Source organism: Apium graveolens, chromosome 1 (assembly GCF_009905375.1).
Source record: "Apium graveolens cultivar Ventura chromosome 1, ASM990537v1, whole genome shotgun sequence".
In the NCBI taxonomy this organism is placed as follows: Eukaryota; Viridiplantae; Streptophyta; class Magnoliopsida; order Apiales; family Apiaceae; genus Apium; species Apium graveolens.
In genome coordinates, this window is record NC_133647.1 from 76,110,889 (window position 1) to 76,126,266 (window position 15,378).

The following is a 15,378-nucleotide window of genomic DNA, read 5'->3' on the forward strand; positions in this document are numbered from 1 at the left end:
TGCTCATCCTACAGAAGTACATAATTCAATGGAGCTGATTCTTTCTCTACTGCTTGGTGATGATGCTAAAAAGGGGGAGAATATTATTTAATCTAAATGCAAACAATTATCATTGACAAGTACTGATGATGAAAATTCTGATGGAGGTAATAAGGGGGGACAGAAGGATAGGAAAAGGAGATAATGAAAGAAGAGTTGAAGATTTGACTGTGACTATACAAAAAAAAATCTTCACAAGTGACAACTATTTCTGATGAAGACCAAGGCATTCTTGAGATATAAGCTGGTGATAAAACAAGTCAATTTCTTCAATCTCTAAAAGTTAAAGGAAGAAAGACAACTCTGTTCTACAAGGATCCAAAGATTCAATTATTTGACTCTGAGATGTGTAGAAGAATATTTGCAAAAGAAAATCCAAGAGTTGATCTTGAACAGCTAAGGCAAATGGAGGAAGACTTCAAGAATTTCATGAAGACAGTAAATGCTGATATTTCTATTATTTCTCAAGTACTTTATGAAGATGATCCTTCTAACAGACCAACCAGAGGTGTATTTATAAGGGAAATCAGTCAGGTAGAAGATTTTAGATCACAAGTTACAGTAACTGCTGACACGAAGCTTAAATAAAAAGAGAAGATATGAGAGAAGTCAAAAGTTTTCAAAGTCTAAAGCCAAAGCTGTTGAAAAAAAAGAAGGAAGATTATTGAAGCATTCTAAGCTGAGGAAGTGGAATTAACCTCTGACAATGCTCAAGTTAAAGAAGCAGTTCAGGATGAAGAATCAAGTCTGATATTCACTAAAGCAAGATTGAATATGCATACTTAATTCCTGCATTTAGATAGTTTTGACATCATCAATTGGAACTTGTCTATATTTCCATAATGAACAAATTGGGGGAGATTGTTAGGAGCAACTGATGATATCAAACATAAACTATTAGAAGCATCGACGGATGATGATTACATCGACGGATGATGATGATATCGACGGATGATGATGACATCGACGAATGTTGATAATTGACGGATAATGATATCAACGGATGATGATGTCAACGGATGATGAAATCAGTATTTGTCAGATCAGTTGATCTTTAAGAAGGAAAAGGAAACAGGAACTTAAGGAGGTGAAGGACTTTATCTCAGAAGCAATTGTATAGGTTTCCTTGTTGTTAATAGAATATGATTCCTTATACATTCGTAGTTGTGCTCTATATAAAGTACAGATTAAGTTCATGCTATAAGCATTGCGACATTGTTATATCTTTCGCATAACCTAGCAGCTCTCAAGGATATTTGTTCATCCTTTTGAGAGAGTACGTTTGTAATAAGTTTTTATCAGTTAATATAAAAACTATTAATTTTGTTGAAGCTTTGTCAAATTTATTGTATTAACCCCCCTCTACAGTTGATTAAGGGCCTAACACAAATCAATTGTAAGAGTTATTAGAAAAAAGAGTGATTAGACCTAGTGTGTCCCTATGGGGTACACCAGTGTTATTTGTTAAAAAGAAATATGGAAGCATGAGATTATGTATCGACTATCGGGAGCTCAACAAGCTTACTATCAAGGAAAAAAAATATCCTTTACCACGAATTGATGATTTGTTTGACCAGTTAAAAAGAGCAGAGTACTTTTCTAAGATTGATTTGAGATCTAGATATCCCCAACAGGAGTGAAAAGTTTCTTATGATTGGCAGAATATTATCGAAGATTTGTTCAAGATTTCTCGAAAATTTCAACACCTCTAACGAAGCTTACCAGGAAAAATGAGAAGTTTATATGGAACGAGAAGTGTGAAGAAAGATTTATGAGTAGAAGAAGAAATTGATCACGACACCTGTTTTATCACTTCTAGACGATCAATGAAAGTTCATAATTTATAGTGATGCTTCTTATAAGGGATTAGGTCATGTTTTGATGCAGCACGATAAAGTTATTGCATATGCGTCAAGACAACTGAAACCTCATGAGCCGAAGTATTCTACTCATGCCTTGGAACTGGCAGCAATAGTATTCGCCTTGAAGATTTAGAGACATTGTTTATACGAAGAAAGATGTGAGATTTATACAGACCATAAGAGTTTGAAATATATATTCACACAAAAAAAGAGAACTTAATATGAGACAACGAAGATGGTTGGATTTGATCAAAGATTATGATTGCACGATTAACTATCACCCAAGAAAAGCAAGTGTAGTGGCAGACGCGTTATGCAGAAAGGAGAAATTGAATGTACTGACAGTACCGTAAGAGTTATATAAGGAATTTCAGAAGTTGGAATTGGAGGTCAGAATCTGCAAGCCTAATAAAGCAAGGATGTATAGTATGACCTTAAAGCTAGAGTTGTTAGAGAAAATAAAGAAATGTCAAGAGGAAATAATGGAACAGGATATCAATCGTTTGGTAGGAGAAGAGTTATGCACCCAGAAAGATGATCAAGGTAATCTCATATTTTTTTCCATAATTTGGATTCCACCAGTGACAGAGTTAAAGATTGAAATTCTACAGGAAGCTCACAATTCTAAGTATTTAATCCATCCAGGGAGTACCAAGATGTATAGAGATTTAAAGGAGAATTATTGGTGGCCATATATGAAAAGAGAGATTGCGGAATGGGTTAGAAGATGTTATACATGTCAAAGAGTTAAGGCAGAGCATAAGAGACCAAGTGGATTATTATACACGTTAGAGATTCCAGAGTGGAAATGAAAGCATATTGCTATGGATTTTATAGTTGGACTACCAAGGAAGAAAGTAAACCATGACACCATTTGGGTTATAGTGGATAGATTAACTAATTTAACTTATATTCTGCCTATAAATGAAAGGTTTCCACTGGACAAGTTGGTTCAGATATAATTGAAGGAGATAGTAGTTCGTTATGGAGTCCCTGTGTCTATTGTATCTGACAAAGATCCAAAATTTAACTCAAGGTTCTAGAGAAGTTTTCAAGAATGTTGGAGGAACTAAGTGGGGTATGAGTACAGCTTATCAACCACCGACTGATGGCCAAAGCAAAAGAATGATTAAAACTATTGAAGTTATGGTACGTCCTTTTACTATTGATTTAAAAAGAAACTGGGATGAGCATTTGCCTTTAGTAGAATTTGCTTACAACAACAGTTACCACGCCAGTATCGGGATGCCTCCCTAAGAAGCTCTGTAGGGGCGCAAATGTTGATCACCAGTATATTGGGATGGAGTTGGAGAACTTAAGATACTTGGACCAGAATTGGTGCAGCAGACAAGAGAAGTTTTTGAAGCCATTCAGAAAAGGCTAATTGTAGCGCAAGATCGTCAAAAAAAATATGTAGATCAAGCAAGGAAGGACATGGAATTTGAAAAAGGAGGTCTAGTGTTTTTAAAGGTATCACTATGGAATGGATTGTCTAGATTTGGAAAGAAGGGAAAGCTGAGTCCTAGATACATTGGACCTTTTGAAATATTGAAGCGTGTCGGCAAGGTAGCTTACGAATTGGCGTTACCCCCGCATATGGAACACAATCATAATGTCTTTCACGTATCGATGCTTAAGAAGTATAATCCAGATTCTAGGCATGTGATAGAGTACGAGCCGATAGAACTTCAGGAAGATTTATTATATGTTGAGAATCCAATAGAGATTCTAGAAAAGGGAGAGAGAAGGTGCTAAGGAATAAAGTTGTAAATTTAGTAATAGTATTACGGAGAAACTCAAAGGTTGAAGAGTCAACCTGGGAATTAGAAAGTCATATGCGTGAAAAGTACCCTCATTTGTTTGCTTAATAGATTCTGAGGACAAAATCCTTTTAAGGAGGGAAGGATGTAATATCCGGGATTTAACGTGTAATTATTTTTATCAATAAATAAATATTATATGATTATTATATGAATTTTTGATGAATTATCTATTAATTGGTGTTTGTGTTTGGATGTTTATATGTGGTAAAATTTAACAATTTTAATTTTTATATGTCTAAAATAAAGTATAGATAATTTTGATATTTTTATATTAATTTATATATTGTTATATAATTTTATAAAAATTATAAATTTAATGAATTATTTTTCAAATTAAATATAAATTATGTTGAAGAATCGGGAATCGTCCAACTTCAACTATGCTTACATTTTTACTACTCGCAAGTCTCGAAAAAACTCCTTTCTAACTTAATTTGATTATTCCGAGCATTTTCCGTATTTTGACTTTTTCGATTCGGAGTACGATTTTACTTGTACAGTTCCCGGTACAAATTTTACGATACAATTTTCATTTCGATAAATTGATAAAAACCGTATTTTCGAGAAACAGGATATTTTGATTAAAATATTATTTTAGCTTCTCAAAATTCGTGTAACCAATGCGCTGAGATCAAGACTGTATTTACAAAAAGCCTGGTTTTGATAATTATCCAAAAACCGGTACCGAATTGGATAAGTTTTATTAATACTTAATGAAGTATTTTGTTTTTATATCCGATATGATTCAACAAGGTATCAATATCCCGTAAATATAAATAGCCTTTACCGGGCCTTATTTTATACAGATAAACATAATTATACAGTAAAAAATCATAATTATCCAGAGAAATGAACCGTGTTCTTCGTGTTCCTCGTAATCAAACGAAGATTTGAAGACGTTATTGGAATCCAATGGGGGCGTATGAATAGTCAAATCAAAGTTCTCGACAAGATGATCGTATCTGTATCAAAATCTTCGAATAAGGTTAATTATTACTTGATTTCATTTTTTTCATATTTTCCTTCGAAATTCATTTTTGAATTCTGGTGATTGTTAGTTAATTCTGATGTTATGATAATGTTTTTGAGGTTAATTAGAATGAATTCATGTATACAAATGTATCATTTGGTTACAAAATGATTAAGTCGCGTTTTTGAGTTTTTTATTAGTTTTGATTACGGGAATAGATTCCTGGTGTTAGAAGCTTTGATTTCATATACAAATTGTTATTTATGATTAAGAATTGAGTGAAATCATTGCTCGCCGAAAAAGCTCGATACTTGGCCGGCTTTAATGGCGCGGAATCGGGGTTATGTTGATTGTTTACTGTCATTAATGCTTTGATCGAGTTCTTGGGATCACAAGGAGTATTTTGGCATCGAAATCGGGTTCGATTGATGTCGGTTTTGTATTGAAAGGGGCCACCGGAAAGTGACCGAAACGGTCACCGATTTCTCGGTTTCCCAGATTCCGGCGAGTCTGTTCTTGGTCCAACCTGGCTTCGACCCGTTTAGTTTTGAAAATAACCTGGGTTTGATCCCCCTAAAACCTAAACCCCAATTCAAAATGTGTTTCTACTGATCTATGTTATAAAAAAAATTAGAATTCCTTTTAAATTCCAAAAAAAATTGATTTTTAATTCAAAATTAAATTTGGTTAATTATTTTTAAATAATTAACTAAATTCAAGAAAATTATTTTCTTTATTATTTTCAAACATTTAAAATTTGATTTATTTTTTTATAATTTATTTTAGTTAATTATTTATTGATTTAATTAATTGATTAATTCATTTAATCAATTAATTTTATCTATAAATAGTTAAATAAAAAATGTAATTATTTATAATTAAGCCAAATAGTGATTTAAAAATCATTTTGAGCTTTTAAAAAAATTATATAAAGGTTTTTAAAATTCAATTAATATTATTATTAATTGAATTATTCTTATTTTATTCGTAATAAATAGACCGTTCATCCGTATAATACGAAATGAACGCGTCTAGACTCATAAAAATATTATGCTTCTATTAAAAATACTTTCAAAACATAAAATCTTTCATTTCGAAAGGTCGCTTGATTTTGTAAACATTTCTGAGTCGCGTAACCATCAAGGATTTTTATATTTCGACTCATTTTCAGCTTTAAACATACCGAGTCGAATGGTTTAATAAACTGAGTTATATGTTATATGAATTATCTGATATGTGGAATAGGTGTTTACATGTTGTATAAATTGTGTACTGGTAAGAGTGTCAGAAAATTTGTTTAATCGTATCTTCTGATCTGTAATATGGATTCAAATGAAACGAATAGTTATTAGAAGCTTGTATTGACTATTTTAATATTTTTATAATAATATGATTGAAACGGAATTATAAATACGTGTCAGTAGATAGCAGGATGTGATTATATGTGTGATATGCTTATGTGTTCATTGTTTAACTATTTTAGTCATAAATTTTAATCCGTAAGTCGGATTTGGGTGAATCGAAGGGTAGATAGAAGCTTGTGACGTCCATGTGACGATTAGAATAATATGAGATTGATTTTTGATTGACACTTGTGATGCCTAGAAGAGGAAACGAGGTGTAGAAAAGGAAAACAAGTTATCAGTAAGTAGAATCGAGGCATAAAAAAAGAAGATAAGTGGTTGTTGAGTAGAACCGTTAGACGAGTGCAAGTGAAGTTGGAAATCATATGTGATAAGGCAAGTATTCTGAACCTTCTTGAGATATATTGCAAGTATCCTGAACTGTATTGTTTGATTTTGCAAGTACTTTGATTATACTTGAGAAAGCATATGATAGTTGAATGGCTTAACCCTAAACCCTGATCATATCACTTGATACTTGAACCGTAAGCCTTATTCATAATAAACCAGTGATTATTGAATTCCCAAATACTAAACTACACAAATACGATACTACTCCATAAATACATTCACCCCAAATACCAAACACTAAAACAAAACTGCTTGAACATACAGTAACTCATGCCTTCTATGATACCTTGTAACATCAAAGGACTAAATATTGTATAACTATTAAACCATTATTTATCTGTTACTTGATTCTTCTACCGGCCTAAAGCCATCATTCATATAAACTTTGATATACCTTTGTGATACTCATGAAGTACATTATGCTTTGAGATAAATATCTCATCAATGTTGATTATAATCTTGTTTTTTTAAATTACATTGTTTATCATACTAAATTGTTATAGAATTGGACAGTTTTTTGAATGTGGACCAGATTCATGGTCAGACCAGATTCGTGGTCATATTAGGCCAATGTGTGCCTTGGATCCAGTATATAGAGTAGAGCTGTGTGCCTTGCTCGGGGTTAATGCGTGACTGATCAGCAGCCTAACCTTGGTTTTTAAAAGTAAATGTGAATATCCAATTATAATAATTGCTTACCAAGAAATTTGATTCCTCTGAATCATTTCAATTCATCATTGTTTAACCTCGGTTATTGATATTATGACTTGCTGAGCTAGTCAGCTCACTCTTGCAAATCTATTTGATTCCTATGTTCACAGTCCATTGTGTGATCTAGGATTCCAGGTTGAGTTGGATCGAGTTAGTAGGAGATTTATGTTGTAGTTTGAGTTATGCCAGTTTGTAAGAATGATTTCATTATCCATTGTAAAGTAAACTAGTTGGAATTTGGTATGATGTAATAAAAGTTAAGGTTGTGGCTTGTTTTCATACTTTAACCTTTTAGGATCCGTGGTTGTGTAAATAAGGGTCATTGCATATAATATTCCATATACATGTTTATATATTGTGTGTGTTGCGAACCCCAAACTTCTGACCCGGGTTTGGAGGGCGTCACAGATACTGACTTTGTAGGAGCATTAGAATTAACAACATTTTCTTTAGGAACATAAACAGTCAAAATGTTGTTTTGAACAGTGAAACTATCTTGAAGATCCTCTAAAACAGGACTAACATGTTTAGGGTTACCTTGATGATTAGTGGGTACTGATTCTGAAGACTTGGTCTTTGTATTAGTCGTAGAGTCCTTACGAGATGAGGAGGCTCCATTATTGGGTCCTGATTCATTTCTAGCTCAACCACCGTCCAAAATCCAACGAGTTTCTTCTTGTATTCTCTTGCTGTATCAGGAAACCACTAGTTGTTCTGAGCAGCCTCAGCCAGAAAAGGGTTATGTTCTACTGCTGGGAGAGCCAATAGAGGAAGAGGAGCCACATAACTGTGCCCTATTAAGTTTGAGAACTCTTCAGAGTTCATGCTACCGGAGTGTTCTAAATTACGAAAGCCCATAGTAGAAAAGAAACAATGCAAGACCTATGTTAAAATAAAGTTGAGTTTAAGGGGAGAACAAAGATGGAGAGAGTGTAGGGAGGGATGAAGAATTGAGGTTAAAGAAAGTCGATAAATAAAAATGAAGTTGGAAGAAAGAGAGTGAGGAACCACTAGACATAAGCGAAAACCGGGTATAAGATCTGGATAATAGCTAAGCGGGAAAAATGAATTATAGAGAGAAGGAAGAGCTTGTCACTCTAGAATCCATGCCCTCCTAATTGGCCAATATTTATTTTATTATCATCAAGGGTGTAATTTATGGTTGTTATTCTATTAGTCATAAATTAGGGGAGATTGTTAGGAATTAAGCCTAAATTCTAATGATAAACAAAACCATATTTACATAATTATGTTCAGATGAAATGTAACCTCCAACTGCTACCATCCTAAGTGATATCAACTGAAGGAGTAGCCCATCAAATGATGTGACCATTGTAACATCTTCTGTAAGAACTCAATTAAAAGATAACGATGCAGTTATTCATTCAGAAGTCATGTTGACTCAATGGATAATCTAGAATATGATGGCTAAGTGTAAATATTTGATGCCATATAATTCAGATTAAGTGAAGTGAATCATCAACTGCTAAATAAAGGGAAGCATCAACTGCCATCTACGTCAACCAATCAACTGCTAAATAAGTGACTATCAATGGCTAAGGGTAGTGTAGGAAAATGACTTCCAATGGCTAAGGAATTCTGCGTCTAACAACTATAAATGTCTAATGCAGATTATAGCTACTAATAGTGACATGATTGTGGTCAAAACCTAGGACTATCATAGTATATGGGATTATATGTATCTCACAAGAGGATAGGATGCTAAGACCAACTTCGTATGTGATCTTAGATTCTGAAGAAGAAGAAACATTCCATTTACGTACATGACAATTTGGAGAGATATATTCAAGGATGTATATCAAGATAATATTTATCCTCATTTGTCAAGTATCACGGGAAAGATAATGAATAAGCAATCTTGCTGGATCTTGAAGACTATAATATATATCGTCTAGCAAGCTTTGTAATTTGGTGATATTTAAACCAAGTAGCAGAAGTGTTTCATTTAAGAAAAAGGTTTTACATTTCCATAGGTTTTGAGAGAGATATCCTCCTATGACTAAAACACTAAAAACTGCAGCTGTTAGATTACTCTTGTAATTGTAACATATTGTTAGGTCATACACACTGTAGAGGGGGTGAATACAGTGTATAGCACAATCAAATCGAACTTTAATAACTCAAGTAACAGAAAAAAAAATTTATTCAAAACAATAAACTCTATTACAGTATGGAACTGTCCTCTCTCAGTGATGAACAAATATCACGAGAGCTGCCAGGGTTACAAAGAATAATCTTCTCGATTATGATAGCACTTATAGTGTAAACCCTATGTCTGTGTTTATATATTACACAGTTACAAGATAATCGCTAATTGATATGGAATATAATTCTGCTTCCTAAAATATATCAATCAAATATCTTTTCTTCCAAGTATTCTATTCTTCGTAGAATTCCATCTTCATGCATATCTCTTCTTATGTTTATCTCGATCTTCTCTTCCTGTAAATCAGCTGCTTTCCTTATCTGAATATTTCCTTTAAGTCCTGATATTATCTTCTGATAAATATCTCCTGAACCTTAAGTACTAACGACTTAAGTTCTGACTTCAGTATAAGTGTTAATTTCAGTTAAGTACTGATTTGTCCTGTTTAAGTAAGATCTATAACTAAACATAAATCACATTAGTCATGACATTATCAAATATATCTAACAATCTCCCCCAACTTGTAAATTAGCATAATATACAAGTTAACAGATATTTGATGATGTCAAAATCATTAAGTACAAATGCATGAGAATTTGACTAGATAACTAAAACTTATAGTCCTTAAAGCTTTACCAACTTTATCTTCCGATAACAACTTCAGTCTATATTCATATCAGAATTTGAGCAGTTGTAGATCTTGACTTGGCTTCATCTTCTGATCTCTCTGATGTCAGGAGTTGTCCTGAGATAGTTCTTCAACAAACATCTCTCAGCATATCTGAGTTCATCAACCATCTTCCTTTTAGCATCTTTAAGTTTTGCAGAATCTTCACCAGTTTGAAAGATTGCAGCCCTGAGATCATTAATTTTAGCTTTCTTTATGTCCTGATCCAGTCTAATCAAATATGCCTTGTCAGACTCAAGATTGAATTCCACAGCCCTGTAACCCAGAAAGGTAGTTATAATCTTAGCAGAGTTGGGCTTCATCTCAACAATATCACCCTTGTGATCTCTGTACTTTGGAAGATATGTGTTGTCAGACTTAACAGAATAAAGCCTTTTCTGTTTCTGAATTTGACTCTTCAAAATGTTTGCAATACTTTCTGTTATTTTGTCATTCACTTGAAGTAAGAATAATACATGTTCCAGTTCTTCAAAATACTTCAGTGGAATGGCATTTTCCCTTATATGATAAACCCTACCATCTGTCATGAAGTACAACAAGATGTTTTCTTTCAAGTAGGTATGGTAAACCATCTGTACAGATTCTAGTTGATTCAATCTTTCAGGAGTTGCTCCAATACCTGGTTCACTTAAGGAAGTTGGATCATTGGTTGTGTTCTGTATTCTTCTTTCATCAGCACTTCCCAATCCAGTTTTATCTATTGCTTCCTTTCCAGTAACTACTCTTGCTTCAAAACCACTGGCAGCAGTCTTCAAAGGTTGAGTCTGTTTGGCTTTGGTGAATCCTGGTAGGAGTATCTTTGAAGGTTTAACATGAGCAGTGTCAGAGGTTTCCTTTGATTTATCTTCTGATATCAAGTTAACTTGAGCTATGTCAGAGGTTACTTGCTTCTTTGAGATATCAGAACTAACTATCTCTTGACTCTGAACAACTTGAGCAATGTCAGAGGTTGTCTTAGAAACTTTTCTTGAAGTCGGAGCAAGATCAACATCTTCATCAGTAATTTTTTCATTCAGAGGAGGCACATAAACCTTGATAGGTTCACCAACTTTCTCTTTGCCCTTGGACCTTGGATCTATCTGCAGTTGTGATTTAGCTTTGGTTGCTTCAGGATTTGTCCTTTCTTTTATCACAATGCCTTTGAGCTTTGGAAGTTTCTTTTTACCAGAAGCTTCAGATTTAGATTTGACTTTTTCTAATTTAAGTCTAGCTTCTTCTTCCATCAGACTCTCCAAGTCCATTCCTGGATTTTCCTTAAGAAATAATTGTCTTGACATTTCTTCATCAAGATCCAAAAGTTCATCAGAACTTATGCTTTTACCAGTAGCAGAAGTAATTCTTTTTCCAGCATCAGAACTTGTCCTGTGACTTGTAATTCCAGCTCTTCTTGATGAGAAACTTCTACCTTGACCATGACCTCCACCCATTTCAGAGATTTCCTGGTCATCTTTTTTATCATCTTTCCCCTTCAGTGTCTGATCAGTTTTGCATTTGGACTTAATTACTTTCTCCCCCTTTTTGGCATCAACAGGTGAGAGAAGAGAAACAAGCAAGTCCACTGAGGCTTGGATTTCATCGAGTTGAGATTGCTGAGAAGCTTGATTTTTCAAAATATCATCAATCTGAGACTGTTGCTTCTCTTGGGTCTTCTCAATGTAAGCAACTCTGTGAAAGGTAGGTTTAAAGAAACTTTTCTTTTCAAGTTTCTTAACTGTTTCTTGCTTGAGCAATTCTTCCTGAATTTTATGTAACTCTGCATGAGTTGTTGAATGGAGACCTTGAAGATGTCTAGTACTTAATACAGTGACTCGAAGCTGTGTCTTGAAATCATCATTAATTAACTTTTCATCAGCTTTTTCCAAGTGCTCAGCAAGAATCTTTTCAGATGGAACAAAGTTAACTGAGTTCCATTCCTTAGTCCATTCCTGTCCTCTAGGAGTTTCACTCCAAGGTACTGGTGCTTCTCTTGTAACAAACTTCTTAACTAGTTCAGATTTATGAACAGTTTATTGAGGTGCATATCCTGAAGAACCAGCTGCATCAGCATCTGCATTAATAGCAGCATCACCAGTAGGATCAGCATTTGAAGCATCAGAACTAACAGAATCAGCATTTTCTGATAAAACAACAGTATGAGAAGCAATTGAGGCTTCAGCATCATCCTCTAAGTGCTGATCTGGTTCCAAGTTCTGATCAACAACCATATCCTGATGCTTACCTATATTCTGATCATCATCATCTAGATGCAGAGAAGGTGTAATAGACAATGCCGGAGTTTGAGTAGCATCAGTAATAGGTGTTGTTGATGAATGAATTGATGTTGGAGCTTCTAAGTAAAGAACCTCAGGCACAACCAGGTTGTGAATATCAATTTCAGCACTTGTGCCTGGGTCTACAGGAGATACAGTTTCATGTCCAGAAGACACAGATGGTGTGTTTTCCTTGTCTGTAGCAGCTTCCTGAGTTGGAGTCAATGGAGAAGCAGTGGCTTCAGCAAATTCTGGTTCTTGTGAGATCAGAGATTCATGATCTCCTTCCTTATCTGCTGCTTCCTCATCATCTGAAACTGGCCTTTTAGCTCTCTGTTTCTGAGCCTTTTGAAAAGCTTAGATCCCCCAATTCCAGAATCCTTCTGAGAAGGAACTTTCTCAGCTTCTTGAACAACAGGTTCTGATGCAGAAACCTGTATGAGTGGTATGTTCTGATGGTTGCTGTGGTGTTTGGGATGTGGTGGTGGGTTGTACATCAGAATAAACCGATCTATAGGTTTCAGGATCAGTATTTACCAAGATTTATTTTACAAACTGAGGAATCTGTAAAGGTCTAACCACCGTTTTCTTAAGATCAGCATTTACCAAGTCATTAAAGGCTCGTTTTGCAAGTTTAAAAGGTGGATATAAGTCAGTAGTAGGTTGGGGTTCATCAGCACAACAAAAATTATATATAAGCTGACAAAATCTAGCAAAGTAGACAACATTCCTATCCTCTGTCATCCTATCCCCAATAAAACCTATCACAGCACTTGCAAAATCAAAATGAGTTTGGTTAATAATAGCATACCCGATGTGCTGACTCATTATTGGAATGGCATCAAAGTTGGAACACTTATTCCCGAAGGCTGTAGTGATGCAGTCGAAGAAGAAGCTCCATTCCTTTCTGATATGTGCCCGTTTCAACTGTCCAAGCTTAGCCAAACTCCTTTCATACCCCAAACCGTCCATTAACTCTTGTAGAGCTGATTCCTCCGGTGTTGAAAAAATACAGCCTTCTGGTAAATGTAAGGCCTTTCGAATTGTACCTGGAGTTACCACATGTTCAGAATCATCCACTTCAAAAACAATACTGGGAGTACCAATTGCACCACCATTATCAAAATGCCCAGTCCGCCAAAACGTCAGAACTTGTTGGCTTGAAAAGACTGAAGGTTGGGTCAATGCATACCCAATTTCACTGTGTGCAAGAAGATCTTGCACAAAATGCAACTCTGATGGAGCTTCAGCATAATTGAGAATTGCAGCATAGTTATTTGGAACGAACTTAGCTCCATCAATGATCAAATCCTTAGGTGCTGTAATAACCCCAAAATTTTGAACTTTTTGTAACCCTTATGAATAGTGTTTTTGCTGATATTGCTGAATAAGAAAACTTTTCATGTCACACTATGTAGGGGTTGTTTTATTGTTATTCTGAGATCTTATTAGTACTCTATATGATATATAAGTGTATGTAAAGATCATCAGAATCTAAATTCAAACACTTTGATTTTTCCCGAAAATCCACCAGATACCGAAAGAATTGAGTATAAGGTAACAGGATAAAAAGGATTTAAATTCAAGGATTATAAGAGAGGATCATAAAAGGAATATAATGTATTGAGAAAGGTTAAGGAAACCCAAGTAATAAGATCCCGGGTATGATCCCTCAAACGATAAATGAAAATGAAAGTTAAGCGAACCGTATAACAGATCAACGGTCATTAGCCAAGTAATTAGAAGCTAATCAAAGAGTTTAGTGAGGATGATGTCATCAAACCAATAAGAAGAGGACAAGCATGGGAAGATGACATAGGATTGATGACCTAAGCATGACCAAAAAGGGAAGGAAGTGTGGTTGATTTCAAGCCACACAAAAATCACCATGGTTAAAAGGTAAATAATTAAAACAAAATCAAAAACAACCAACCAAAAAATAAAAACACCAAAAACCACAAGTTGACTTCCCATTTCAAGCTAAAAGCTCTCGGCCCTTTCATTCTTTCAAGAAAAGAAAAACCAAAATCCAAGTTCCAAGCTTCATTAATTAGTGAGGTAATTATTTAAGATTCCTTATGCATATATATAGCTATCCTATAAGTTTAAGCTTCAAATTCCATCACAATCTCTTCCTAAAATTCATGGAAGAAGAGGGTGAATAGTGTTTTTCAAGAACTTAAAGTTTTGTTCTTGAGTTTTTGTTTAGATTAAGCTTTGGTAAGGACTTTCAAGGGTGATTCCAAGCTCCTTAGTTACTTTTACTCACCAAGGAAGGTATAATCTCATACCCTAGCCCTACTTTTGTATATTTAGAGCTTTTGTGTTTGGTATGGTTCATGAGAAGCTTGATTATTGTGTATTTAGAGATGTGTTGGTTTTGTGATGTGTTTGGGAGTTGTAAATCTTGTTGATTAGTTAAAGAACTTAAGTAAAGCTTTTAGTTCATGTTGGGAAGTAGTATAAATTTGGAAATATTGAGTTGTTGGGGCTGTTGTAGCATTGTATGTATGGATTTTGATTGTATGGTTGAATTGTGGTTGATTGGTGGTTGATTTGGAGTAGGATAAAAATTGGTAATCGCGTAAACATAGCTGTCATAATGTCCGATTTACTTTACACCATGATTAGATAGTTCATGTTACGAGCTTCGTTTTGATATGTGGTTCGTTTGAATCCGATGTACGGTTTAGGAGAAACGACCGTTTTAAGTAACAGCATTTCGCAAATGAACCATTACCCCTCGCCTTACTTTGGAACCTAGGTTAAAGACCTTAAAGGACTAATTGGAGTATGAAACATTTATGTAAAGTGTATTAGGCAGTTGGTAAGGCACTCGTGAAAGAATCACCTTAAAACCCTTAATGGTTAATTTATTAAAAATTGTGGAGCCGAGGGTAATCGAGCGACTTAAGAGAATCGTTGAGCGCAAAGCGAGTGTTAGAGTCTAATTGGTTAAAGTATAGATTCATAAGTGACTTTGGTTTTAATTCCAACTTATATGTTGTTTATAGGCTACCAAACTCGTCCCAAGCCATTTATCACCCACAGTCGCTCAGGCAAGTTTTCTACCCGTTATACTGTTGTTGTGATGTATATATGTATATGCATTATC